Here is a 26,837-nt window from a genome sequence, read left to right on the forward strand (position 1 = left end):
CAAAACTTAATGAATACCTTAAAGGACTTCACTTTGTTAGGGATGATGCGGTGCAAGCAGATGTGAGGTCGTGGCTCCGTCAACGAGGTCAAACACACTACGGTGACGGTATCAACAAACTGGTCTCAAGAATAATAAAGATGTATAATGTTAGTAAGGTTTGGTTTATTTTAAAATCTTCAAGAGTTTTCACATAAAAGAAATCGGAAGTATTAGTTTCAGCCCGACCTCGTACATCTCAGATAATATATGTGCATAGGTATGCAGCGGGTCACAGCTCAGCACTTAGCAACGATAGGCGTCTGCCAGTGTGCAAAATTACCATCAATGCACTGTTTGCGGTTCTTACCTTCTCTGCCAGCTCAGTCAGTAAATTGTCAAGGACGCTACAGCCTAATGAGGCATCAGAACCAAGCAGATCTCGTGGGTGAAATTCTAACATTCTGCGTGGTGTCTGTTTGTTCTATGTACATATCACCACCCTTCGAACTTAATTTTTGCACTGAATTTAGGCAATGATTGAATCGTTGTCTAAGTCAGTCAAAAATTATTCCTGTATCTAAATATTGTTGCCTACTGTTCAGCCACGTTATTCTGGTTCTATGCTAGTTTGTATTACTAATTTATATTTTTATATTCTTCCACATTATTCTCAAAAATGACAAGAGAAGAATATTTTTATGCTTTTATTAATTTTTAATTATTTTCTTTCTTTATTTAAGTGTGAAGTTTGTTTTTTAAGAAGTTTGTTATCGAAAGTGAGGTGTCTTTCACATCGATTTTCTTAGAAATATATTTTTTTTTATAAATGTAGTAATTAAGTAAAATCTATTCCTAACACATTTTCTAAATATCATGTACAAGTAAAATGTTTTTGTTTCTAGACACGCATTTCAATATTGTTAAACTAACAAATAAGAATTATTTCCAAGAATTGCTTTGACAAAGAAATATACATACACAAGTATTGAGATGTTATCCTAACAAATGGTACAAATGTTAAAAAAGGGAAAACATCCAACAAGATAATTTTTTATTCTTTGTTTTCATAAGGAGAAAATAAGTAAAATATAGTTATTCTTTTATTTTTATGAGGAGAAAATAAGTGGCATATAGTTTTAGTGTTTATAATGCCTTACTTTTGTTCTTTATATACTGTCCATTTCAGAACTAATGACTTATTTTTATCGATAGTCTATTTTTTACTTAAGTCCATAGTCAATGACTGTTATTTTGTAGTTTATTAGCTGTCTGGTGTGCTTAACTTATTTAGTTCTTCACACATTTCTTTTGCATAATTCCTACACCACATAATTTGATTTCACACATTCACGCAATCCTATGAATGTTTAAGCATGAGGTTGGCGAATGTTTTTTTGCACAAAGGTGATGGACTTGAGCGAGATGGATGTGGGCAAGTATTTGATGTACAGCTTCATTCGTCGTTCCTTGTTGACTTTGCAAGTGTGTGTTGCTGTTGTGGAGGTCCCATAATGGAATGGAGCTGTGAGTGCAGAATCTCGTGGTTTATTGGCTTTGTATATGTGAAAGTCATCGTTATGTGTCGCTGAAAGCGGTCGTTTTTCGTTGTAATACTTCGCAGACGACTAGTTTACAATAGGATAGGGATTTGGAAAGGTATGTCGTCTATTCTTCACCCATCTTCTTTCTTGGTCTCTATCTTGCCAGTCTTCAACTTCTGTTCTTCCTGCTTTTTCTCTGCTTCTTACTTGCTTCTTGGTTCTTCTCTGGGCAGGATATGCAAATATTTATTGATAACTAGTCGCTTTGCAGTTCTCCTCTTAGTAATAGTTTGATAAATTATTTGTGTGTGTCATTTTTACTTTGTGGAAGTTTTCTTCAGTTTCGTGCATCAGCATGCTGTTTAATAGCAGTAGTGTGACTTTTACACAGTTTTTTTTTTGCCAGTGGTGGCTTGCCCAAGCAGTCTTCTGGTCGGGCCGTTTTTTGCTCACTCCGCTGAGTGGGGGTGTCCCGGGGTTTATGAGTGGTGAAAGTCTGGTGTTTGCTTGTCAGTCCCTGCACCAGTCGTCCCTTCTGGCGTTCAGTGTCTCTGCAGTGTTCCAGTGTTCTGTCCCAGCAGGGTTCCACCTAGCGGGCAGATTTACGGCCCACTTCCGATACAAGGGCCTTCTGTTGGTCTCGCTGTCCTTTCCTTTCTCTCGACGCTTCTGCCTTGTAGTTATCGTGTCTTGCTAATTATGTCCTTTTCTTTCTTGATACTTCTCACGTTGCAACTTGTGGGTCATTGCATCTGGTCTTTGTTGGAGTTTTTACAATGGTTCTTACAAAAAGTTTTTCTTATATTCATCTAACATTTGTCTAGTACCTACATTGTTTTACGCCTTCTTAAAAGCTTTAGAAATTTCGGCGCCCTTTCCGTGTTACAATTCTAAGATATTTTGAGTTTTAACGTCTACAAGAATCCTCAAATTCGTTTTTTATTTTTGTGTAGTGTCGTGGTGTATAGCATTTTAGTATTTCATGCTGTTAGACTATCTATGCTTTATCCCTTCACCTTAATCTATGGTACCATTGGTGTTATTTCTGTTTTTGTTTTTATTGAAACTACTTTCTTTTTCCCACCTTCCTCTCTCTTCATTCTTCTTTCTCCTGACGATCTTATCTGCAACATAATCTTGAAATATTGTGCTGATTATTTACCAGTAATATAATTAATCTTCAAACTTGTACTGAAAGTGTTTAATACTGCCAGTCTTAGGTAAAAATACCTCTGCTTTATCTCGTAAAATACCCTCTAATTCTCTTTGACTGTGTTCTGAAATACCTTGAACTTCTTGCAATTTTTTGTCGATTTCTTTATGGACTTCTAACATGAGTTGAGGCAATTCCCCCTTTTGTGCATACCATTCTAATTCTTCATCCTCTTTATCTCATGTCATTCTTAATTGTTTGTTTATAACTGGTATTTCTTCTAATTTTAGCTTTTGCTCAGAGAGAAGTGTGACATTCCCGAATCTATTATCGCTCGTCTCTCATTTAAAAAATCTGTACCTATAATCAAATCTACAGTTAGATTAGGTATAATCACGAAGTTGGCTTCGATCTTTTGACCTTGGCACGAAAGAGTTAACCTTGTTTGTCTCTTAACTTCCGCAGCATTGTTTCTAATAGGACCTCTTACTTTAATCTTACGTGTTTTCAGAACTGGCAATTCCTCATTGGCATTACACTGCATGAATAAATTTTCTGAGATCGCAGGCAGTTCACTTCCGCTATCAATTACAATATTGACTGGGATATGCTTTACCATGGCCTTCACAATTGGTTGAATTTGAAAGGGTTGGTTCTGTTTTTCTTCTTCTTGCATCAACGAATCCTCCACTGAATCATACATGAGTCTTTTTAGGAATTCTCTATTTCTTCTTTCATTTACGCTTTCTTCAGCATCCTCTACTTTTTCCTCATCCTCATCTATCTTCTCCTTCTTCGTCGCTACTTATACATAATCGCATCTAAATGCTCTAAATATCGCTTCATAACTTCCTTCATTATATACGTTGGGTTGTGTGCCCACTTGTAACTTATTTTCAACTTCTGTCGACTGTGCACTATCCTCATTGAATTCGCTTTCCCTGGCTTCCATCTCAAATAGCTCTGCAATACTCATTACTTCGTCCTTTCCTCTTACATTCGTTGTGCATGCCTCTGGTAATTCATCTTGCTCGTCAGTATTCTCCCAATTAATTTCGTCCCAACACGATATTGTTATTTTCCTGTCTTCGTTTTCATCTGGTCCCTGCGGTTTTGTTTCTTCCTTCTTCTCTTCTCGTGATAAGAATTTTACTTCTCTGTTCAAGGTGCTGCAGTTGTCCTGGGTCGGTGCGTCATTCTCTTTGGCATGGGCGCTTAGCTGTCAATTCGAACGTTTATCGGGGTTTGGTGGTCTTACCTCCACCTCTTCTATCTGTATTCTCTTTTCTAGTTCAGTTTGTTGATAGTGGTTTCTTTGTTGATAATTTGTCGGTCTATTGGTTCTCCAGTACCCGTTCCGGTTGTCGTTATTCCCTCTGTAATAGTTGTTGCCATTTCTGGGTGAATTATAGCTATTGCCATATTCTCTTCTAAATCCATAACCGGTTCTTTGTTGAAATCTATTGTCGTTTCTTGGTGCGAAGTTATCACATGGTTCGTAATTATTGTTTCTTCGTACTGTGTCTTGTGGATTCCACTGCTTTTTGCTTTCGTTTTCACGTGCGCTTCGTCTTTTTCTTGCGTCATCTTCCGAAAATATGAACTCTAGTTCCCTTAGAATACCTTTAAATGCTTCGACGTCATTGCCTCCGCGACCTACTAATGATTGCTGGTATTTCAATGGTAGCTTCATCGCGCATAATTTAATCAACTCTCCGTCACTGTATGGTACATCTAAGCATTGATTTTTCTTTGCCATTAATTTGAAAAATTCCACGGGACTCTTCTCTCCTGAATTTTCAAAATATGGGTTCTGTAATAATTCGTACTTCACTCTGTTCTGTGCTTCGCTGGACCAATATCGTGAGAGAAACTTCTCTCTGAAATCTTCTTACGATTGGCATGTCGCTGCAACATTCTGCATGGTTTCTGCGACTGTTCCTGACATGTGTGCACATATAAAGTCTAATTTGTGTGCTAGCGTCCAGTGTTCTGGTAATCCTACTCGAAATTGATCAATAAAATTTCGTGGATGTAATGAGTTTCCTTCTCGAAAGTGTTGAAATTTTCTGACTGTGAGGAAATGATCGTTGTCGTACTTCGTCATAGTTCCATATGAAATTCGCGATTCTTCGCCACTTTTGTTTCTGATCATTTCTCCCGTCGTTCTTTCCGGTTGTGGTAGATCCATTGGATATTGTCCACTGTAACTTTCACCTACCCTTGCGTAGTATCGTTGGAGTGGTACGCAATAATTTTCTTCCATCGGTTGTGAACGTGTAGCTGAATGCATTGCACTGTACTCTTCGCGACCTGGCTTTCCATTATCGGGTATTGGTTCGGTATCTTGTGTGGCTAACCTTGCTGCTTCATTGCACGATCCAAGCTGTCTTGAAACATACATTTGTGGTTCCGCATGTGTTTGTGATGACGTTTGTTCATCAAGAATTTCGAAATGTATTTGTTGCTGTGCAGGCTGTCTGATTTCACGTATGTTACTTTCCGCCTGTGACTGGAAACGCAAATGCGTAATATCTACGTTAATTGCTTGTTTTTCCGGTGCTGTTACAGATACGGATGTGGCTGCAGACTCAGTGCTTGGTCGATCATGTTCACTACGCTCTTCAATGGTTTACAACAACTCTGTTCGCAATTTCTGAAACTGTCGCTTCGTTTGCGCTTCTGTTTTGACTATGCGGTTATCATATCTTTTCAGCGCTGCTTTTGTGATACGTTTGCGTAACACACTGTTTTCAACAATTTTACGTGCTGTACCTGCTGCTTGTCTAGTAATTACGCTCATCTGTTTCTCTAGTTTCTTGACTACTCCCTGGGTGTTGTTACGTAATGTTTTGATCTCGTCCTGAATGTCATTACGCAATGTTTGTACGTCCACTTGTACCTTGTCATGTCTGTTCTCAATTCATTGTGACCTGTTATTAAGTTTCTTATCACTTCTCGAGATTCTTTTGCCTCGCCTTCAATACGACTGAGGTGTAACTGATTTTTTTTGTTTTGTTCTTTAATCTGACGCATTTGTCTCGTGGTTTCTGCATTATGAATTTGAATTTGGTTCGCTATGTCTTGGTTTCCGTAATTTGTTGTAATAATTCTGCCAGATTGGTCGGTCCTATTGCGTTTTCTTCCGACGTCCTACGCTCTGTGTTTTCACCCAAGTGTTGGTTCGCAACCGATTGCATTGAACTGTGCTGTGACACGTTTCTGCTCGCATTCCTTGTACTCTGTGGTGAGGGAGCTCTGATTACTTGTACTATGGGTTCTACGTATTCAAGACGGAAGTTAGAATCCTCATCGACTGTCTCTCTAATTTCCTGCTCCTCTGTCGTATGCTCTTCTATGCCTTGACGTACATTATCTTCGTTATGGTGCGTTATATGTCCTATTTCTCGTGATACTGCATCGTCTATTGTACTGTCCTCTATTCTCTGTCCATTTTCATGCTGGGTCTCTACCTCAATTCGGTCAAGGTCTCGATCTGCCATTGCTAATCTTTCCGAATCCCTTATTTTCTGTTTTAAAAGCAATTCACGCGCTCTACTTCGCGTCAACATGCGCTCATACAATCTCACGCGTTTCATACACTTTTTGTTCAGACGACTTGACTTGTTGGGTCAGAACCAACTTGTCAACGATGTATCCGCCACCTGTGCTCTTGCACTGGAGAGAAAGCTTAATTCCAACAATTTTTAAAATTCATAACTTAATTAAATTATTGTCTCTGCCAGAATGTCTAACTTTTATTGGATACTTTCTTACTATGTATCGCTGCAGCTACTGTTTCCGACTATTTATAACGTTCAAAAAAAATTTTTTTTATTACGAAAATTTTTCAACAGGATATCTTTCTGACCTAGTTAGGCATGTGGTCGACCTTCAATCATGGTATTTTACCATCCTGGCAGGGTCGCCATTTTCTAACATTCTGCATGGTGTCTCTTTGTTCTATATCGTGTCTCCCTACTACTTTTGCACAACAACGCTCTGAGCGTGTTTTTTAGGGAATTGACTAGTCTGAACCTGGGACCTGTTGCTGGTAAGGAGACGCCAGACCACACATGACTGTAGAATTCAGAAGAGTTCAGTGAGACTAGCGATGATATAACCAAATACTTAATGATTTCAGCCTCAGCTCCACTGCACTTCCCGTAAAAGAATCTTAATACTAACTAAATTTAGTGGAAGGGGTTCAAGGCATTCCTATTTTTAGTTAGCTGGTAAAATAACGTCGAAAAAGCAGTTAAGTTTAGCACTGGAAATTTTATTCTACTCACAAAACATTGTTTATAAATTGCACTATTGATAAAAGGAAATATTTTAATACAGGATGGTAAAAACCAACTGCGTTCAACAAAAATGTGAACGAATATTCCCTGAATGGGTTCCCAAGTTCTACAATGGATCGAAGGATGACCTATGCCATATCACATCTATAATCTAGGTTTAAATTAAGTTTCACAAAAGAGAAAACTATCAAAATGGTCTACAGTGACCCTCAATTTTCTTTAATTACTTACCTAACTTGTCGTAAATTACGGTGGCTTCTCAATAACTATATAACAGAAAAATCATCACGTTTCAGATTTTTACTTCAAGTGGAAAATGTGAACACCATGAGCTTTAATTGACAATCGACACTAGTATTACGCAAAAAGGGGGTTAACATATGAGACTTTTGCAGTTCTGAGTGAAGCTTTATGCGCTGTTATGCGGCATCGCGTGCGTTCATTACCTTGTCAGTGTTCGTCAGGGGGCGGTGGGCAGCACAACCCCGCTCACCTCGCCGTCTCGGAAGCAACTCTCCTCTAACTTCTCCTTACTACAATTTACCGAAGTTGGTTTAAAAAAACTATCTGGCTGTGTTTTCATCTGACCAATCAGGGTCTCAAAGTTAACCTTAAGCTCCGCCTACAAAAATTCTGTCTATCCAATGAGAAACGTTATACTTTTCGTGGTGGGGGCATTGTTTTTAAAGTTTGCAACATAACAGAGACGCGAAAAAGTCTCACGCAAAAACTTGCAGCTGGTGTGGCCCTTTTAGCGTTATCGTAAGATCTATACTGTTCTTCTGGAGGGCTCTATCTTTTAACATTGGCTGGGGGGTGGTCCTGACGTAACAGAGACGTGAAAAAGTCTCACGCTAAAACTTGCAGCTGGGGTAGCGCTTTTTGTGTTATCGTAATATCTATACTGTTCTTCTGGAGGGCTCTAGCTTTTAAGATGGGCTGGGGGGTCGTCCTGACGTAACAGAGACGCGAAAAAGTCTCACGCTAAAACTTGCAGCTGGGGTGTGGTCCCAGCGGTTAGCTGGCGACGTGGGTGTCCGTCCCTTATCGTAGGGCCTTCCAGCTCAACACGGTTCTGCTCTCGGCTTCTGTTCTCGTTTCTCCCCTCGGAACTGCATCTGTCTCACGGTGAGAAGGTATGACATGCATTTAGGCATTCTTGGGTTAGTCTGTGGTATTCCATTTGCTCACTCGTTACTCGTATTACTTTGGTTAATTTAATGTCACGATTTATTCGGAGCTGTGTGACATACTACTGGATTTGCTTATCATGTCAGGGTTTTCATGGAAGGTGTTGGATTTGCCTGACACCTTACAAAATAAGGAAAATCTCAAACTGACAAAACAGTTCACGAGTAGTGCAACAAATCTGCATTGTTTTGACAGTCTGAGACAACAAATTTGCCCCAATGAACTGTGGATATATTGCCGAGGTGGGGTGGCTTGCATGTCTCAGCGATACAGACAGCCGTACACCTGTCGACCACAACAGAGGGGTACCTGCGGAGAGGACAGACACAAATATGGTATCTGAAGAGGAGGAGCAGCCTTTTCAGTAGCTGCAGGGGCAACAGGCTGAATGATTAACTGATTTGGCCTTGAGACATTAGCCAGCATGGCCTTGCTGTGCTGGTACCGCGAACGGCTAAAACCAAGGGCAAATTACAGCTGTTATTTTTTTCTGAGTGCATGCAACTCTACTGCATGGCTTCCTCTTGAGCAAAATATTATGGAGGTAAAATATTCCTTCTTTCGGATCCCCGGGCAGGTACTACTCTGGAGGATGTGGTCATCTGGAAATAGAAAACTGGAATTCTACGGGTCGGAGCGTGGAATGTTAGATCCTTTAATTAGGTAGGTAGACTAGAGAATTTAAAAAGGTGAAATGGATAGGTTGGCGTTAGACACAGTGGGAATTGGTAAAGCGCCGTAGCAGGAAGAATGGGACTTTTGGTCAGGTGTGTAAAAATGTATCAACAAAAACCAAATACTGGTTATGCAGTATTAGGCTTTATAATGAATAAGAAAACTGGAATACGGGTCAGCTACTATGAGCCCCATAATGAAAGCATTATCTTAGCCAAGACAGACTTGAATGCGCAGCCCCTCCCGCCGGAGGTTCGAGTCCTCCCTCGGGCATGGGTGTGTGTGTCGCTCTTAGCATAAGTTAGTTTAAGTAGTGTGTAAGACTAGGGACCGATGACCTCAGCAGTTTGGTCCCATAGGACTTCAGACACATTTGAACATTTGAACAGACATTAAGCCAACAGCCACTACTGTAGTACAAGTTTATTCATGCCAATTAGCTGCGCAGATGATGAAGAGAATGAAAGAATTTATAATGATATAAAAGGAATTGTATAGGTAGTTAAAGAACTCGAAAATTTAATTGTGGTTGGCAACTGGAATTTGGTAGTAAGAAAAGGAAGAGAACGAAAAATGGTAGAATTTTGCACATTTAATCATTGCTAACACTTGGTTTAAGAAGCCTAAAGGAAGGTTGTATACGTGGAAGAGACCTGGGGACAATGGAAGGTTTCAGATTTATTACATAATGGTAATACAGAGACTTCGATTTCAGATTTCAAGCAGTAAGAAATTTCCAGAGGCACATGTGGACTGACCGAAATATATTGGATATGAATTGCAGATTACAACCTAAGAAAGCGCAGAAAGGTAGAAATTTAAGAAGATGGAATCTGTATAAATTGAAAGAACAAGAGGCTTTTGAGAGTTTCAGAGAGAGCATTATACAATAACTGACTGAAACAGGGGAGAGGAATATAGTAGAAGACATACAGGTAACTTTGAGAGATGAAATAATGAAGGCAACAAAGGAGCACATGGGTAAAAAGACGAGGCCAATTAGAAATCCGAGAATAATACAGGAGATATTGAATCTAACTGATGAAAGGAGAAAATAAAACTCAGTAAATAAAGTTGTGAAACAAAATACCAAAGTCTAAAAAATGAGACTGACGGAAAATACAAAATGGTTAAGCAGGAATGGTTAGACGACAAGTGTAAGTCTGTAGAAACATGCATGATTAGGTGAAAGACATTTATTTATTCGCTGTTTTCATTTAGTTTTTTTAAATCTAGATACAAGAACAGACCAAATGTTGCACATTGATTGGTGTGTATAAACATAGTACATAATATTTTATGATAACATTTCAAATATAGTAGTTTAACTTAGCATTATGGCGTTCATGAAAATATATATAAAATATTTACTTAATAATTTATAATTAAATTTAATAATTTATAATAATAATAGATAAACCTTTGTATTACACTTCGACTGTCTACTGCACAAATATATGCCCACACAGAATTCAGAAGACATGTGCTAGTGGTCTACTCCACTATATCCCATTGCTACATCACAACTGTTGTGATTTATAGTTCTACATTACACGATACTATAAAACACTACCCTACACACTAAGTCCGCAGCTCGTGGTCGTGCGGTAGCGTTCTTGCTTCCCGCGCCTGGGTTCCCGGGTTCGATTCCCGTCGGGGTCAGGGATTTTCTCTGCCTCGTGATGACTGGGTGTTGTGTGATGTCCTTAGGTTAGTTAGGTTTGAGTAGTTCTAAGTTCTAGGGGACTGATGAGCATAGATGTTAAGTCCCATAGTGCTCAGAGCCATTTGAACCATTTGAACCTTGCACTGCACTAATCTACTGTACTTGGTACCAGAGACAAAACTAGATTCCTACATTCTGTGCGAACTGTAGGCCTCCGGCGCGCTGAGACGCAACTTAGGATTCACAGTGGCTGTTGCTATCATGTCATCCAAGGTGTAAAGATTGGGAGATGGGTGTAAGTGAGTCAGAAAAATCTTTCTGGTCCTCCCAGTCGCTGCTCCCGAAAGATCTTTGTGGTTGAATGTACTGGAGTGGTGCGTCTAGTTGGCATGATGCATTGTTTCTTCTTTGTTGTTTATCCGCCATTTAGGCTTGCAGTTCGTAAGCCAATATTTTGGCTGTCAGCTCCTTATTCTTTATTATTGTATAATCTGGTGTCTCCAACATCTTGTCTAATGGCACACTCTCAGACGATGTAATACAGGGAGCCGATTGCTCCCGGTCACAAGTGTCCATGGTGCTCTTTTCATTAAGTAACTGGGATATGGACCACGTCTCGAGAGGTAGTGTATTGCTTTCTTGGTCTGTCCAAGGTTTCTAGCCATTCTCTATAAATTCATACCTTTATTTCCTTTTTCTACGTGGCCATTGTGCTCGGTATCTCATTTACCGTTTCATATTTTTCCTATCAGAGCCAATATTGTAAACCTCTCTTTCTCATGGCTAGATCTGTGCTCGTCTAAGAGCCTCTACTGTCTTTACCCTTCTGGCTCTGTGAACCCATACGCTCAACCCGTAGCTCATAATGGCGATTAATATTGTGTTGTGGTTCGTTCTTATTGTGCTTGGAGTCAGCTGAAAGCTTCATTTGCCAGTCGATACTGTTTTGTTCAATATTATAAAGCATATCTGGAAAACGATTTCCACGTATACGGAAGTATTGATTTTCGTTGATGTTGTTACCTCTTTTCTCTATGCAGGTTGGTCATGTAATCTGACTGTAGGGTTTCTCGATCTGTTTTGTCTGCTCCTATCGTTAATGTACTTTCTACACACGAGTTGTTAAGTGTTTCAAGAACTTCCCTATTATATTCCTCAAATTTAGCCCTTGTGTTGGCACATAATTTCATTAGCAGATCGTCTGCGTAGGTGATACAGCCTTTATTGCTTCTCATATTGTGAAGTTGGTTCAGTAGGGCATCTGTGCCAACATCGCAGAACTCTGGTCCATAAACAGAGTCCTGTGAGCAGCATTTGGCGATGATTCTCTTAATTTTCTTTCCGGAGCATTCCAAATTCACATGCATGCCTGTGCAATAATCTCATAGGCTGTTATACAGACACATGGGACATCTACATCTACATCTACATTTATACTCCGCAAGCCACCCAACGGTGTGTGGCGGAGGGCACTTTACGTGCCACTGTCATTACCTCCCTTTCCTGTTCCAGTCGCGTATGGTTCGCGGGAAGAACGACTGTCTGAAGGCCTCTGTGCGCGCTCTAATCTCTCTAATTTTACATTCGTGATCTCCTCGGGAGGTATAAGTAGGGGGAAGCAATATATTCGATACCTCATCCAGAAACGCACCCTCTCGAAACCTGGCGAGCAAGCTACACCGCGATGCAGAGCGCCTCTCTTGCAGAGTCTGCCACTTGAGTTTGTTAAACATCTCCGTAACGCTATCACGGTTACCAAATAACCCTGTGACGAAACGCGCCGCTCTTCTTTGAATCTTCTCTATCTCCTCCGTCAACCCGATCTGGTACGGATCCCACACTGATGAGCAATACTCAAGTATAGGTCGAACGAGTGTTTTGTAAGCCACCTCCTTTGTTGATGGACTACATTTTCTAAGGACTCTCCCAATGAATCTCAACCTGGTACCCGCCTTACCAACAATTAATTTTATATGATCATTCCACTTCAAATCGTTCCGCACGCATACTCCCAGATATTTTACAGAAGTAACGGCTACCAGTGTTTCATACCTGCAAAAGACATTTACTTAATAACAATGTCAAATACGAGACAATGTGGTCAACTAGCTGATGCAACGCAGCTGCCATAATTCTATCTGGTCCTTGTACTTCCTTCCTGTTTAACCTCAGTATTGCACCCTCACCTCCTTGTGGGCAAATGAAAACACAATTCTATTACTCACATGCAGCTCAAGTAGTTAAGAGTGAAGTTACTGATCGTATTCTCTGTTTTCTACCTTCCTATCATCCGGCAACGAAGTTCTCGGTAGGTGGTGGTGGTGGTGGTGCTTAGTGTTTAACGTCCCGTCGACAACGAGGTCATTAGAGACGGAGCGCAAGCTCGGGTTAGGGAAGGATTGGGAAGGAAATCGGCCGTGCCCTTTCAAAGGAACCATCCCGGCATTTGCCTGAAACGATTTAGGGAAATCACGGAAAACCTAAATCAGGATGACCGGAGACGGGATTGAACCGTCGTCCTCCCGAATGCGAGTCCAGTGTGCTAACCACTCCACCACCTCGCTCGGTCTCGGTAGGTACTTTTGATGTCTTCCAGATTGTAGTCATGGTGCCATCAAATCGTCTCAAGGCTGATAACACAGTTGGTTTAACATATTCAAGTTAATTATCATAAGTCACAGGAGGAAACTGAAATTGTTATAAATATTGTTCGCCGTCTTCTACGAGAGCCTGGCAACTATTTTTGTGGACAGCCAGAAAGCGACGGAGAACATACTGACCATAGCTCCCAGTCTGCAAGTCCATATTCTTGTCCACCTCACTGGAAGAAATGTTTCTATTCTCTATTTCGCCCTGACTACTGATAATCAAAATAAATGTTCGCCACAAAAGTGAAAAATAACTGTCACCTCCTGCCACACGGATTTGTTAACATTATGGGCGGCACACTAACACTTCCTATTGCGAAATCTAAGCCATCCAGGACGGTGTACAGTCCTCGCGAATTCACTTTCTATTATTACTGAAAATATGCATTTTGTAACAGCCTGTCTCTGACGTCACCCGAGGCAGCGCGCACTCCGGCGGTTGACAGACGCGGATCTTATGGTGGCTGAGTGCGAAGCAAAGCCTAGTTTTGCCTCTCGGGCGGTATTTATACAGGGTGTTACAAAAAGGCACGGCCAAACTTTCAGGAAACATTCCTCACACACAAAGAAAGAAAATATGTTATGTGGACATGTGTCCAGAAACGCTTACTTTCCACGTTAGAGCTCATTTTATTACTTCTCTTCAAATCACATTAATCATGGAATGAAAACACACAACAACAGAACGTACCAGCGTGACTCCAAACACTTTGTTACAGGAAATGTTCAAAATGTCCTCCGTTAGCGAGGATACATGCATCCACCCTCCGTCGCATGGAATCCCTGATGCGCTGATGCAGCCCTGGAGAATGGCGTATTGTATCACAGCCGTCCACAATACGAGCACGAAGAGTCTCTACATTTGGTACCGGGGTTGGGTAGACAAGAGCTTTCAAATGCCCCCATAAATGAATGTCAAGAGGGTTGAGATCAGGAGAGCGTGGAGGCCATGGAATTGGTCCGCCTCTACCAATCCATCGGTCACCGAATCTGTTGTTGAGAAGCGTACGAACACTTCGACTGAAATGTGCAGGAGCTCCATCGTGCATGAGCCACATGTTGTGTCGTACTTGTAAAGGCACATGTTCTAGCAGGACAGGTAGAGTATCCCGTATGAAATCATGGCGGTGAATCGAGGAAGTACAGTACATACTGACGAAACTAAAATGAGCTCTGACATGGAAATTAAGCGTTTCCGGACACATGTCCACATAACATCTTTTCTTTATTAGTGTGTGAGGAATGTTTCCTGAAAGTCTGGCCGTACCTTTTTGTAACACCCTGTATATGTGGCGCAGCGGACGGCCAAGCGAACACCTGCTGTCATCCGCCCTATGCCCACGGTAGAAGTCTCTAAACGGCCGCTTTCTCGGACACACAATATTTAATAACAGTGTTATGAATCAGTTTAGAATCTTCGTAATTTTTGTACGCATGTAGGTAAGTTGGTTAAAATCATGGAAAAAGTTTAAGGTCGCCTGCATAAAAACTTCACCTTCTAGAATTTTTAGAACGAAACTGACAGTAGAACATGTCCTCTCTCTGAACTGCAACTTTAAGAGACCTTGTATTGGTTGTTGTCAATATCAAGTTCCTAAAACTTGTTATTGCTGTATTATTTAATAGGTTTCATCACATGCTGTAACCAAAACTTTCTAGCATAAATATAACAGATACTTAATCTACTACAAATAAGGACGTCTTTGTTCCAAATTTAGTTTTCAGTAAATTACTCGAAAACTGTTAGAGGTTGCGTAATGGGATCACGCTACTAGCAGTGTACTGGGGTAGATCGCGGGCACACTCAAAATGGTTCAAATGGCTCTGAGCACTATAGGACTTAACATCTGAGGTCATCAGTCCCGTAGAACTTAGAACTACTTAAACCTAATTAACCTAAGGATATCACACACATCCATGCCCGAGGCAGGATTCGAACCTGGGGCCGTAGCGGTCGCACGGTTCCAGACTGAAGCGCCTAGAACCGCTTGGCCACTCCGGCCTTATTTGTTGCAAGTTTGTATGGAAAACCTGAAATAACTGTTAAAATTTGGTCCTTGACGTATTTCTGGCATTTTCCTACTCCTGTTTTGTGTAATAGCTCTTTACATTCTTGTTTGGCTGTTCGATAGAAATTCAACGCTCTTTTTCGTCTGTTTCCCGTATAGATCTCTAATAGTATCTTCTCGCCTGCTTTTCTCTGAGTCTTAAAGACTGCAGGGCGGTACACTGGTGACTTTTGAACTCGTCTGACATTATAAAAAACGTTAGCTCATTGATTTCAGTATTTGTTGCCACAAGTGCGAAATTTGGGAAAGGAGGCGGGTTAAAACGCCTATTCCTGACCAAAGCCCAAGTTCTTGGATAGCGTCTTGAAGGCGAAGCTGTTACATCATTTAATCTTCTGTGACAGAATGTTGCTTTCGCATTTGCATCCATTACAAGAATATGTCTGTCGTACAGTGGTTTTTGACTTTTCTATATCTTGCTGTATCTGTTGACTGTATTGAATATGTTGACTGGTTGTACAAAATTTCCCCACGGCATCCATTATTTCTGTTGTCAGCACGTGTTTGTTCATCAGTTGATGTATCTATGTTACTGTTTGTTACGTATCAACCCTGGCCGCAGAATTTCATAATTGCGAGACCTCATTCACTTTGTGTTCCTTGCGGGAGAGTCAACAAGCTCGAAACGAAATGGCAGCGTTTCATCACGTTAGCAGGTCAACGGCATGTTAGAAGTTGAAAGAAAGTGGCGGCAAGCCCATCCCTCAATAAATCTTGTCGGACAGGCTCACCGACGTACGGGGCAGACAGAGCACCCCATTGTCGAGACAGGTCTCCAGCACGACAATGCCGCTATATCCGCACTGGCGCCAGCCAAAGGCTGGACTGGCACTATGTACTGAAAAGATGCCTCAACACAGTGGAGTCGTAAGCCAGGCATTGTGTGCAGCATCACACCCAGTAAAAACTCACAAGTTTTCGTGTTCGCCGATACTGCAAATAGGCCTGTGACCCACTTCCATCGGCTGTCTCGGTCATATAAGAAACTCTGGCGTCTGAGAAACATTTAGAGATAGAATCTTTATGACACTTCATAGCTAGGGCTAACATGCTCCAAGACACAGTCGATTTAGATAAAGATCTTTAAGTTTGTGTTTGTTTGCTTGTTGCCACGGGAATCGACGAGATTTTGGAGAAAAAAATCTTCTCCCTCCACAAACACTTAAAAAGGCCAGTAATTGGCGGTCCCTTTTTTTTCCAGAGGCGCAGGTTTCTTAACCCTTGCACTGGTTCGACATGAGTTTGTGCTGTCGTGTAGCAGGGGAGATTTAGCGCCTCTAAAGCCCTGTGATTGGCTCAGGATGAGGTGAAGGCGGTGTCATTTGTGCACTTTGGGGAAAAATAGAATTTTTTTATCCAGGGAGATGCGAGGGACTCGGTTTCTGGACTTCAGTCTAGAAGCATCTTCTGGTCGAAGCTCTGGCATGTGTGATTGGTGCTTGGGACCTGTCCTGAGACTGACTTCACTTGCAAGTAGTTAGACTGGAGAGCCTGTGGTAAAGTTCTTGCTGTACCGACAGTGTGACTTCAAATGTCTCGGACTATTAGTTTGCCGAGGACACATTTATTTGTTTTTCGTTTACCGGTCTTGAGGTTTGGTACCCTTGCGCACTCTGTCGTATAAGTGAGCCAAATTGGTCCTCGGTACGACCAGCGAATGGGTGTGTCACACACTGATATCTACCGTGATTTCAGGGGTCTGGTAGAGAGTAAATTGCGATCCGTCTGCCTGATTGCTAAACCGTGAGATTTTGCATTTCTTTCATGGCCGCAATCGATTCACAGGTGCCGCCATAATCCTCGCGTCTGCCGCACACATCTCGCCAGCTGCAAGTTACATCGCTGCACGAAGCAAACAGGGTAACGTACTGCTGCTCTGGCCTTGTCAGGGCGTACAGATCTCAATCGCCACTTGCTCTCAGCTGCCCCAATATAAACTTCTGTAGATCTGAACAGCTAAAGTCTGCTCAGCCTCAGATCAATTCAGATAGCGTTATCCACATTTTTAGGGCCAGAGTACTTGACTCACTACTGCCACCCAGGATCCTTGTCCATTGTGGTCTTAACCAACCTGTTAGTTATTTATGATATTCTATCATAACGTGTTTATCATAAATTATGCGCCGGCCGCGGTGGTCTAGCGGTTCTAGGCGCTCAGTCCGGAGCCGCGCGACTGCTACGGTCGCAGGTTCGAATCCTGCCTCGGGCATGGATGTGTGTGACGTCCTTAGGTTAGTTAGGTTTAAGTAGTTCTAAGTTCTAGGGGACTGATGACCATAGATGTTAAGTCCCATAGTGCTCAGAGCCATTTGAACCATAAATTATGCCTGTCTTTGTTTTTGGAAAAATAAATGTTGCCAGTAAACTAGATTGCCATCATTATTTTTATATAGCCCCCAAACATGTTAACTTTCAAAGTATCACTTCACCTTGTTACATGAAGTAAGAAACCTCGCCGCTAACGCAAGAAGGCGTACACAATATTGTTACAGACCAGTCTGGTCGTATAACAAATGTGTTAAGCAAATAGGGCATGATATGAATCGCTGATACATTAGTATCTGGAAAGCCTATGCTGTCATTACAAGTGACGTTGGGTCAACAGCAGCAGATATTTCACACTATAAATACTCCAGCATTTAAGTTCAGAAGGGAGTTGGCCAGAAGGATCGATGGGATACAGGATACAGGAAGCTCGTACTCTATTCCCTCAAACGGTATTAACGCTGTTCTGGATTTCCTGCTCGTACTCAACAACACCAACAGCCGCCGGAGAGGTGTCTTCCTCTCCGTAGGCACCAGTCACGAATTCGGCTCTGCTGACAGTTTCCAACGCAGATGGGGAGGCCTAGAGGTCTTCCGTGTCGACTTGGGCCAGGACACTTCAGCAGAGCCACGGGGTCTACCTGTTCTGCAGGCCAGGGTCGGTGCACTTCTCGACCACATAACAACCGTCATCGCGGTTCCCCGCTGTGCGTGCTGAGGTTGGAGACACAGCATCCACTTCCTGAGTAGCTGCCAGGCGCTCGCGGCGCACCCGGACAAGCAGCGGCAAGGGGATCGCCGTAGCATCACTAAAGGAGAGATGTATTGGCAGAAATTAGCGGGTAAAAGTCACTCATTTTTTACTGCGCCCACTGGCGTACACAGGTTACAACCACCTCCTCTTCCCTAAGGAACCGGCAAGTGCCGAACTGGGAGAGTGCCTCCTGACACTCCATCCATCTGCCACGCCTCCCGATAGTCACCACCTGCATGTGATATTGTTATCTCTCAGCACAATGGCGGCCATTTGAAGCTGACTTGGTGCTATGACCTGTGCCGTACCTGGTACGTGGGGCAATTTCCTATTTCTGGAATATGGCTGTTGTATATATACTACGAGGTATGTCCACAAAGTAATTTCCGTTTGGTTATATAAAACAAACGTGTACAGATACAGGAAAAATATTTATTGTACAAAAATCTACAACTGTTAAATTTCTTTTCTACATAGCTTCCAAAATTTTGTAGGCACTTGTCATAGCGTGGCACAAGTTTTTGTATGCCTCCTTCATAGAAGGTTGCCGCCTGTGTATTCAACCATGTGGTAACCTGTTCTTTCATATCGTCATCATCGTTGAAGTGTTGAGCACCAAGGACAGATTTTAGGCGTAAGAAGAGATGAAAGTCGCTAGGAGCGAGGTCCGGGCTGTATGGAGGATGATGAAACGCGTCCCAGTGAAATTTCCGAAAGAGTTGTTTGATCACATTCGCCGTGTGAGGTCGGGCGTTATCGTGAAAAAAAAAAACAACACCTTTTGACTGTAATCCTCGGCGCTTGTTCTGTATTGCGCGGCGCTATTTCTTCATGGTCTCGCAGTAACAATGTGCATCGATTGTTTGGCCTCGTGGTAAGAAACCAATCACCAAAATGCCTTTTCTTTCCCAGAAAACGGTGCACATGATTTTTCGAGGTGTCAAGATTTGCTTAGGCTTAATCTTCGTTGGGGATGAAGTGTGCCTCCATTCCATTGATTGCCGTTTTGTTTCAGGGGTGTCGTACGATACCCAAGTTTCATCCCCCGTGACTATCAGAGAAAGAAAACCATCGCCTTCTTCATTGTAGCGTGTCAAAAACAGAAGTGCACTGTTGTGTTGTTCAGTAAGAATTTTGGGCACCCAGCGTGAGCAAAGTTTTCGAAATTTCACTTGTTCAGTAACAATTTCATGAATTAGTGATCGTAAGATTTGCGGAACTTCCATAGCAAGGGCGCTAAGTGTAAACTTGCGTTTGTGCTTAATCTTCTCTTCAATTGTGTGAACCAGTTCATCAGTAATCACAGCCGGGCGTCCACTTCGTTGTTCATCGTGCACTTCATCACGGCCTTCATTGGACAGTCTGACCCATCTTCTAACCATTCAATCACTCATAGCATTTTGTCCGTAAACCTCGCAGATTTGCTGATTTATTTCCTTTGGTTTAACTTTCTTTGCGTTTAGAAAACGAATCACAGATCTGATTTCACACGCGGCGGCATTTTCAATTACGGCTGACATTGTAAAGAAGCACTACAAAACACACGTCGGCAGTAGCGATCTGAAAATGGCGTACATGTCTTCTCCTTGAGTCAGAGTAACTGCCGCGCATGCTTGGAACTGCTATGGTAGCTCTGCCGCGGATAGAAATAGAAACAGAACATACTTTGTGGACTACCCTCGTATGTGTAGATCCATCTCTTTTAAGACTTGCCCTAATTCTTGCATGGTCATGGCGTTGTGCATGACATTTACCTGGCCAATTTCAATCATTTGCCGGCCGGAGTGGCCGAGCGGTTCTAGGCGCTTCAGTCTGGAATCACGCGACCGCTACGGCCGCAGGTTCGAATCGTGCCTCGGGCATGGATGTGTGTGATGTCTTTAGGTTAGTTAGGTTTAAGTAGTTCTAAGTTCTAGGGGACTGATGACGTCAGATGTCAAGTCCCATAGTGCGCAGAGCCATTTTTTTTTAAATCATTTGTCTACGTTCCATTGCCGTTATGGTGCGAGCTGATTGTATGTGAGTGCTATGGGAACTTAGAGAAAACATAGCTATAGGACGACTATAGCCCGCGATTATGTACAACTCCACCATGTGTTATCACTAACTGCTAGTACAGACGCTAAGTATCGAGGGTCTTCTACTTCATTCTAAAGACGACGTTAAGCAGAGTCTGCGGTTGCTCTCTGTTTTGTATGCAAGTTATTGACACTGAGCTGAATGCGATCAGCTTCCACCGTGACAGGAAAATTTGTGGTACAGCCTACTGGATGACTGTGCATAATCAGTTGTCTTATTGCTGTGATTAACACATGAAATCCTTAAGTTTACGAGGTCGTTTCTGTTCTCAGTATCTGACGCAAGTTGCAACCCTTCGCCGCAAAAGATGTTCAAACTGTAGCGCGTAACATGGTCTTGTCTACGTAACTATGTGGATGTGTGAGACACAGCGTACTGTAATCCAGTTTCTAACCGCAGAAAACTTCATCCACACGTGGAGCACCGTCTCCATCACCATGACAATGCCAGGCCACACACGAGCGCTCCGATATCTACAACAATCCGACGCCCTGAATTCGTTGTCATCGATCAACCTCCATAGATCCGACTTGGCCCCATCCGATTTTCAACTGTTTCCAGAACTTAAAGATTACCTTCGAGAACTTCACTTGGATAGTGATGAAGCGATACAAGCAGAAGTGAGGACGTGGCTCCGTCAACAAAGTTAAACATTCTACAGTGGCGGTATCACCAAACCGGTCTCTCGTTGAGAGAAATGTGTTCATCGCCAGGGTGGCTACACTGTGAAATAAACATCTAGACTCGAAGGATAAAGATTTAGAATGTTAATAGCGTTTGTTCTATTTAAAAAGCTTTAAGATTTTTCATACAGTCAACTTCCCCCTTGGATTTTGTTTCTACTAAGAACTGCTCCTTATCTACAGTTCTCTCCAAGTTCTGTTCGTATAATCACTCAATTAATTTGCTTCATTGCATGATTAGCGGGGAATCATATACCATCACTACCGGCCACCGTTTCCTTAGTGGCTCTCATATAATTTCTTTATTTGCTTCCGAATTTTGTGTCAGTTTCTTGTTTTCTTCTTCAATTTGTTTCTGTTTCAACTATGAATACATTGTTTTCTGTCTTCACGTTGTTGGTTACGATCTTCTATTTCTTCGGATGAATTAGAAGGCACGTCTCTGTTTCGTTTGAGTCTTTCTTGTCCTTAGAATTGATGAATAGCGTGCTACCTTCCGTAGCCTGTGTGCTTTCAATCTTTAATTTTGTGGCAGCCGTCTGAGCGAGTGGAGCAGTAGCTGCCACATTAGCGAATGGCCGAGTAACCTTGTTTCTTTGTTTAGTTGTTTTATATACCCAGTCCGTCTTGCATGTGATTTCCCGAACGGATGAATTTATATTTAACCCTTTTATCTTTACGGTAGTGAACTTCGTGGTACACCGGAGTTCCTCATCAATGAATTTCAACATGTCCTCCAGTTCGCTGAGTCAACATTGCTGATTTCTGAGAGATCGGAAGTGTTTGCTCTGGTAGAAGGCATTATTGCGCTCTCTTTGACACTTTTTGCATCATCATTGTTTCGTACTGCGTGGATGAAATGCCTAGGCCTTGCTGTGGAATCACTTCACTATATTACGGAAAGTATTCGGACATTCCTATGTAATGCGGAATCGACCGATATATCTCACGAGAGACGGACCCGCTATTATAAAAGGAGGCGGGGAGTATCGCATTGTCTGTAGAAAAGCAGTAACAACAGAATGGGTAGTTTAAGAAAGCTCATTGACTTCAATCGTGGGCAAGGCGCTGGACGTCACCAGTATAGCCGGTCCCATTGTCTGGGTGGTCAGTGCGTCTGACTGCCGTGCAGAGGACCTAGGTTCCTTTCCCGGCTAGTTCGGAGATTTTCTCCGCTCGGAGATTGGGGTTGTGTCGTCCTCCTCATCATTTCATCATCATCGACACGGAAGTCGCCCAGTGTGGTGTCAGCTGAAAAGACTTGCAAGCCGGCGACCGAACTTCCTCCGGAGGGGACTCCCGCCCTTAAAGGCCACACAATCATTTCAGTTTACCTAAGTAATAGATCCATCAGAGATATTTTAATCCTTCTAGACCTGTCCGGATCTTAAGTTTTCCCAGCGGAGTTCATGGCGTGTTCAAGGCGAAGGGTGGGCACACCGATATTAAAATCCGCTAATAGGAGCCCGGATACTTCTGACAGTGTATGCGTATTGACGCCGCTATTGCTGACGCTCCTGCTGCCTCCGTCTTTGCTGACGTCACACAACTCCTCCGCAGCCAAAGGTGATATCTCTCGTGGCAGGCGGTGTGTCAGCTGGTGCCGGTGCTGCTGCTGCTGACATTAAGCTGCTCTCTTCTCTGCCTAAAGGCAGACGCTGAAGCTTTGCAATCCGATGCGACGCGAGAGAGCACGGGCCACGGAGACCGACTGCTACATACTGGCGAATTCACTAATAGTATTTACATGTCTGTTATTATCATAGTATCCTCTACGAGGATCACATTCACTCACAGCAGCATTGATGCTATTACAATGACGGAAAATAAAATTGCAACAAAAAAAAGTAGTTAATGACGAATGAGCTCCCTGCCACCGTTGGATAAGCAGCAGCCAGCAGCATGTCGCACTCGTAGCTCACTTATTTGTTTTATAGTTTAATTCTTAATTTCTTTGCGAATTTTTGGTACTTGTATAGTTTTGGGCGTATTATAGTATTTGAGAGTCGTAGCATCGCGTTTTCGTACCCGTATAGTGTAAATTCGCGTAGTCGCCAGTCATCTGTTAGTTTTGAACGGTTTGTGAGATAAAAGAGAGGAAAAACAATTTTTAGGGATGAATAGGGACTGCACCTGTTGTGTACGGATTCGGGGGGGAATTGGCCACCGTCCGTAAACAACTGGAAGTTGTGTTGGCCGTGGTCGACAGGTTTCAGGCTGTTGCCCTGCGCCGTGCTGACATTGGGGCACCAGAGGCGAGCGCTTTGGCGCCTCTAGAACCTGTAGCATCGTCTGGAATCTCTAATACCACTGCGCCCTCGGATTCGGACGTCCCTTCCTGTCGACACTTGCCGGGCGGTGATTGGCGAACCGTGGCGGGGTCGCGAATCCCTGGGCGGAAGGCGAAAGTTGGTGCTGGCCGCAAGGCTGTACCCTTACGCCTCCGTAACAGGTTTGAGATACTGCCCACTGCTGAAAGTACTCTTGAGCCAGCAAGGGCGGCCTCGCCTGTAGCGCCAATGGCCGGTCTTCCTGAGAGGTCGCATATTCTAATCCTGCCTCGGGCATAGATGTGTGTGATGTCCTTAGGTTAGTTAGGTTTAAGTAGTTCTAAGTTCTAGGGGACTGATGACCATAGATGTTAAGTTCCATAGTGCTCAGAGCCATTTGAACCTGAGAGGTCCGGCCAATCGCAGAGAGTGGGACTGCTTGTCATTGGGAGCTCCAATGTTAGGCGGGTGATGGAGCCCCTTAGGGATATGGCAGCTAAGGACGGGAAGAAAGCCAATGTGCACTCCGGGTGCATACCGGGGGGAGTCATCCAAGATGTGCAAAGGGTCCTTCTGGATGCCATGAAGGCTACAGGATGCAGCCAACCGCAGGTGGTGGCTAATGTCGGCACCACTGACGTGTGTCGCTATGGATGGGAAGAGATTCTCTCTGGTTTCCGGTGACTATTTTAGATAGTGAAGACTGCCAATCTTGCTAGCGAGATGAAGGCAGAGCTCACCATCTGCAGCATCGTCGACAGGACCGATTGCGGACCTTTGGCACAGAGCGGAGTGGAGGGTCTGAATCAGAGGCTCATACGGTTCTGTGAGCCTGTAGGCTGCCGATTCCTCGACTTGCCCCATAGGGTAGTGGGGTTTCGGGTTCCGCTAAATATGCCAGGTGTCCACTACACACAGGAGGCGGCTACACGGGTAGCAGGGGCTAGGTGGCATGGACTGGGCGGTTTTTTTGTTGTGTTGGCTGAAGAGCCAACACCGTGTTACTAGAGGAGGCCGAAATGCGTTTTAGCTCACGCAGGCTGGCGTGAGGAGGGAAGAACTATACTGACGTGAGGTCTGGAACATGACAAGGAATTAGAATTCAGAAAGCGGACGTAATTAGTTTGATACTTAACTTTACTCCATTAATGATGAACGTCGCTCTTGACGGTACATGATTTACAATATTATCTGTTCAGAATACATTCATAGTAGTCTCAGACGGTGTTCAGGAAAGATAGATTAGGCAGAATTGGTGGTGGAGTGTTTGTGTCTGTCAGTAGTGGTTTATCTTGTAGTGAAGTCGAAGTAGATACTCCGTGCGAATTGGTATGGGTGGAGGTTATACTTAAAAGCCGAACTAAGTTAATAATTGGCTCCTTCTACCGACCCCCAGACTCCGATGATATAGTTGCTGAACAGTTCAGAGAAAATTTGAGTCTCGTAACAAATAAATACCCCACTCATACGGTTATAGTTGGCGGGGACTTCAACCTCCTCTCGATATGTTGGCAAAAATACTTGTTCAAAACCGGTGGTACGCAGAAACCATCTTCCGAGATTGTCCTAAATGCTTTCTCCGAAAATTATTTCGAGCAGTTAGTCCACGAACCCACGCGAATTGTAAATGGTTGCGAAAACACACTTGACCTCTTAGCCACAAACAATCCAGAGCTAATAGAGAGCATCATGACTGATACAGGGATTAGTGATCACAAGGTCGTTGTAGCTAGGCGCAATACCGTTTCTTCCAAATCCACCAGAAACAAACGCAAAATAATTTTATTTAAAAAAGCGGATAAAGTGTCACGAGACGCCTTCCTAAGAGACAATCTCCATTCCTTCCGAACTGACTATGCAAATGTAGACGAAATGTGGCTCAAATTCAAAGATATAGTAGCAACAGCAATTGAAAGATTCATATCTCATTAATTAGTAAGAGATGGAACTGATCCCCCATGGTACACTAAACAAGTCCGAACGCTGTTGCAGAGGCAACGGAAAAAGCATGCGAAGTTCAGAAGAACGCAAAGTCCCGAAGATTGGCTAAAATTTACAGACGCGCGAAATTTGGCACGGACTTCAATTCGAGATGCCTTTAATAGGTTCCACAACGAAACATTGTCTCGAAATTTGGTAGAAAATCCGAAGAAATTCTGGTCGTATGTAAAGTACACAAGCGGCAAGACGCAGTCAATACCTACGCTGCGCAGTGCCGATGGTACTGTTACCGACGGCTGTGAGGCTAAAACGGAGTTATTGAACGCAGTTTTCCGAAATTCCTTCACCAGGGAAGACGAATGGAATATTCCAGAATTTGAAACACGGACAGCTGCTAGCATGAGTTTCTTAGAAGTAAATACCTTAGGGGTTGCGAAGCAACTCAAATCGCTTGATACGGGCAAGTCTTCAGGTCCAGATTGTATACCGATTAGGTTCCTTTCAGATTACACTGATACAATAGCTCCCTACTTAGCAATCACATACAACCGCTCGCTCACCGATACATCTGTACCTACAGATTGGAAAATTGCGCAGGTCGCACCAGTGTTTAAGAAGGGTATTAGGAGTAATCCATCGAACTATAGACCTATATCATTGACGTCGGTTTGCAGTAGGGTTTTGGAGCATATACTGTATTCAAACATTATGAATCACCTCGAAGGGAACGATCTATTGACACGTAATCAGCATGGTTTCAGAAAACATCGTTCTTGTGCAACGCAGCTAGCTCTTTATTCGCACGAAGTAATGGCCGCTATCGACAGGGGATCTCAAGTTGATTCCGTATTTCTGGATTTCCGGAAAGCTTGTAAGTAGGCTGTTTATGTTTTCTTATTGGCAACGTTACGTAGCGCTCTGTGTACTAGTTTGCATTGTTGTCTGCCATTGTAGTGTTGCGCAGCGGCAGCTGGATGTTAACAGCGCATAGCGTTGGGCTGTGGGAGGTGAGGCAGCTGGATGTTAACAGCGCATAGCGTTGGGCAGTTGGAGGTGAGCCGCCAGCAGTGGTGGATGTGGGGGGAGAGATGGCGGAGTTTTGAAATTTGTAATACTGGATGGCATGAACTGCTATATATATTATGATTATTAAGGTAAATACATTGTTTGTTCTCTATTAAAATCTTTCAATTGCTAACTATGCCTATCAGTAGTTAGTGCCTTCTGTAGTTTGAATCTTTTATTTAGCTGGCAGTAGTGGCGCTCGCTGTATTGCAGTAGTTCGAGTAATGAAGATTTTTGTGAGGTAAGTGATTTGTGAAAGGTATAGGTTAATGTTAGTCAGGGCCATTCTTTTGTAGGGATTTTTGAAAGTCAGATTGCGTTGCGCTAAAAATATTGTGTGTTAGTTTAAGGACAGTCTTGTATAATTGTTCTAAGGGGATGTTTCATATGTCGACCCTTAGCCGAGGATACCTCACTGGAATCTTCTGATTTTTTCTTGTAGTTTGTGTAATTAGTGTAGATTTTGTTTATTGCTAGCGCGTAATTGTAGAGAGAATCTCCTTTGTAGTTGCAGCCTTTCATTGTTGTACAGTAAAACAGTTGTGGCATGC

This window comes from Schistocerca cancellata, chromosome 4 (assembly GCF_023864275.1).
Source record: "Schistocerca cancellata isolate TAMUIC-IGC-003103 chromosome 4, iqSchCanc2.1, whole genome shotgun sequence".
Taxonomy (NCBI): domain Eukaryota; kingdom Metazoa; phylum Arthropoda; class Insecta; order Orthoptera; family Acrididae; genus Schistocerca; species Schistocerca cancellata.